This window comes from Sinocyclocheilus rhinocerous, unplaced genomic scaffold (assembly GCF_001515625.1).
Source record: "Sinocyclocheilus rhinocerous isolate Xijiao unplaced genomic scaffold, SAMN03320098_v1.1 scaffold2019, whole genome shotgun sequence".
Classification (NCBI taxonomy): domain Eukaryota; kingdom Metazoa; phylum Chordata; class Actinopteri; order Cypriniformes; family Cyprinidae; genus Sinocyclocheilus; species Sinocyclocheilus rhinocerous.
The window spans coordinates 2,663-6,537 of record NW_015660491.1 but is presented as its reverse complement, the minus strand read 5'-3'; the positions used below and the strand labels follow the sequence as shown (position 1 = coordinate 6,537).

Genomic DNA, 3,875 nt, shown 5'->3' with positions numbered 1-3,875 from the left:
AAATCATAAAACACGCAATAATAAAAAAAAAAAAGTGATGTTTTGTTGTAAATTAATTGTTTTACATTTTAAAATATTGATAAATTTTTTAAATTAATTTTATTTAAGTTATTCTAAATATATGTAAGGTTTGCATATACTGTATTCAAGAAAAATTCTAATAAATAAAGTTATAAAAAAAAGTTATTATAAATATTAATTAATTTAATTAGACACATTTTTAATAAATTTGTATTAAATCATAAAATAGAGAATCCGGGGGGCGGGGAGGGTATGCTTAATATTCTCATACAGTGATTTTAAAAGATCAAAATCAGAATATACACCTTATTGATGATGCATATTATATAAATAAAAGATGAAGAACCCGGAATATGAACGCAATGTGCTAAACTGTATTAAATTGTATTCAGTACTTTATTTATAATGGTTTTCTATGGGAAAACACTTAACGTGACACTTTGCACATTGCGTTCATACTCTGTGTTCATCTGCTTGCTTGTATATAGTATGTTTTATTAATAAGAGGAATACTGAATTTGGTTTTAATACATGCCATATTAAGCATTTCTTTAGAATGGTTTTCTATGGGAAAATGCTGCCATATAAAATTCCATGTAATTGCCTAAATTGCATCTAGTGTTAATGAAAACTACTGTAGTCTTTTTATTTAATAGAGAACACATCACAGAATCACGCAAGTGTAAAAATAACAAATTAACAAGAAGTCTAAAACAACGCTTGCATTCTTCAAGATTACTGGCTGATTTCAGGAAGGGATTGAACGAAACTTAATAACGAGCCACTCTGGATACCTCTTATCCAAATCACATGTATCATAACAACACCTTTTTGTATAGTTACAAGGATTTGCCAAAAAGGGAGGTTTATTTGTGTCTGAAAGTTCAACTGACAAAGTGTCAGATAGCAGCAAGGCTTTGAGCTGTCAGTCATTTTTCTGTCGTGAGATCCGTTGAATGTGGAAATACCGAAACTTCTTGCCAAATTCTCTTAAAGATCTGACATGAATGGTGTCAAAATTAATCGTTTTACATTTTAAAATATTGATTAATTTTTTTAATTAATTTTATTTAAGTTATTCTAAATATATGTAAGGTTTGCATATACTGTATTCAAGAAAAATTCTAATAAATAAAGTTATAAAAAAAAGTTATTATAAATATTAATTAATTTAATTAGACACATTTTTAATAAATTTGTATTAAATCATAAAATAGAGAATCCGGGGGGCGGGGAGGGTATGCTTAATATTCTCATACAGTGATTTTAAAAGATCAAAATCAGAATATACACCTTATTGATGATGCATATTATATAAATAAAAGATGAAGAACCCGGAATATGAACGCAATGTGCTAAACTGTATTAAATTGTATTCAGTACTTTATTTATAATGGTTTTCTATGGGAAAACACTTAACGTGACACTTTGCACATTGTGTTCATACTCTGTGTTCATCTGCTTGCTTGTATATAGTATGTTTTATTAATAAGAGGAATACTGAATTTGGTTTTAATACATGCCATATTAAGCATTTCTTTAGAATGGTTTTCTATGGGAAAATGCTGCCATATAAAATTCCATGTAATTGCCTAAATTGCATCTAGTGTTAATGAAAACTACTGTAGTCTTTTTATTTAATAGAGAACACATCACAGAATCACGCAAGTGTAAAAATAACAAATTAACAAGAAGTCTAAAACAACGCTTGCATTCTTCAAGATTACTGGCTGATTTCAGGAAGGGATTGAACGAAACTTAATAACGAGCCACTCTGGATACCTCTTATCCAAATCACATGTATCATAACAACACCTTTTTGTATAGTTACAAGGATTTGCCAAAAAGGGAGGTTTATTTGTGTCTGAAAGTTCAACTGACAAAGTGTCAGATAGCAGCAAGGCTTTGAGCTGTCAGTCATTTTTCTGTCGTGAGATCCGTTGAATGTGGAAATACCGAAACTTCTTGCCAAATTCTCTTAAAGATCTGACATGAATGGTGTCAAACACTGTTTATAACCCTTAAATGGTGCTAAGAACTGTGTATTTCAAGTTGAACAGCTAATGCACAAGTGCAGAGTAGAGCAAAGGCTGAATGCAAGCTTAAAAGTAAGCATCAGGCTGATTGGCTGCTCCCACAAATTTGCTTATAATCGTGAAGAGGCTTATGGCCGGTTAGGGATATTTGGATGTGAAGATGGATGTTGGTGAGACAAAAAATAGATTCCACAGCAGTTCTGCTGATTGTTTGGCGTAGCAACCAAACCATGATAATTAGTGAGGACATGGGAGATAATTATTACTTTTCAATGACTCGTGGCATGATGTGTCCACTTCACTTTCTCATGAATCATTTAAAAAGTGCCAGGAGACAATATAAAACTTACATTTGCATTGTTGTGGACTGTAGGCCAATGATGAACTTTTGTTCATTGATATGAAATAAAACAAACTATATATTGACTAATCTAGATGATATACAGTCTACGTCTATTCAATCACTCGTCTGCCACAATATTTTACATTTATGGATTTTACCAGAAAATATTGACATGTGCTTTTATTTGTAATGTAATTTGATCTGTTAATGAGCACATCTTGTAATTTGATTAAATGTTTTTCATTGATTTACAGCCTTCGAACATAATATAATATATAATGATTAATATAAGTATAATATTAAAAAATATAATGTATAGTATAAATATAAATATTATATGTAATTATAACAATGTGTAATTATAGTATAAATATAATATATAATGATTCATATAAATTAAGCATTAAATATATCATTTAATATATTTCTCATTTTATATATATTTTAATTAACATGCTATATATATATATATACACACATATATACATTTTTCAATAAAATATGATATTAGGTATAATATTTATCTCCAAAAAAAAAAGAAAATGAAGTCATAATGATTTATATTATACTACTATAAATAAAATGTCATATATATGTGTATTTAGTATAAATGTAATACCTGTATATTATGATAGCATCTTGATATGCCACACCTGTGAGGTGGATGGATTATCTCGGCAAAGGAGAAGTGCTCACTAACACAGATTTAGACAGATTTGTGAACAATATTTGAGAGAAATAGGCCTTTTGTGTACATAGAAAAAGTCTTAGTTCTTTGAGTTCAGCTCATGAAAAATGGGGGCAAAAACAAAAGTGTTGCGTTTATATTTTTGTTCAGTATATATATTTCATTTTATATGTAAGGTATAATCAACGGTTTGCCGTGCATTAAAGGATTTTAATTGCACGACGTGGAGGCCAAGAACCACCCGACGTGAAGCGGAGTGCATTTAAAATCCTTTAATGCACGGCAAGCCATTTATTATCCCGCTTATTCCATGGTCATTTGCCAGTATTGACAACTTAAAGCTGTTTATGATGTTAACAGCGCAATATTTAACCGGAAGAGTAAAAATTACGGTTATTTTCGTCAGTTACGGCTCGTTAGCTCTAGCATTCTGCCTGCTATAAATCAGACACAGAGATGAAATAGTGCGGTAAGACCACATTTGTTTGAATGAACTATAGCATTTATTTGAATTAATTATCGATCGATGTATCGAGAGAGATAGAGAGATGACAGTTGTGTGTGTGACCTGTGTCAGCGCGTCTCTCTCTACAAACAATGAAGCTGTTTAGTTACTTCGATTTTACCTCGCTGCTGAGGAATATAATGTAGCGATCTAGTATCTATGCTATTTTATTAGTTAATGCACCGACAATAAGTTTCTGTGTGTGTGCAGCGAAATCTGCGATCTCCAACCTCTCTCCCTCTCACTGTGTTTATGTGCGAGTGGTGTGTGTGTGTGTGTGCA

At 30.8% G+C, this 3,875-nt stretch overlaps 1 protein-coding gene across 1 annotated transcript in view; it reads left to right on the top strand.

Moving 5' to 3' along the window:
• The window catches only part of LOC107724973 (aggrecan core protein-like), a gene marked incomplete at its 3' end in the record, with an annotated part of 64,309 nt that overhangs the window by 58,306 nt on the left and 2,128 nt on the right, over positions 1-3,875 (top strand). The window lies entirely within an intron of this gene.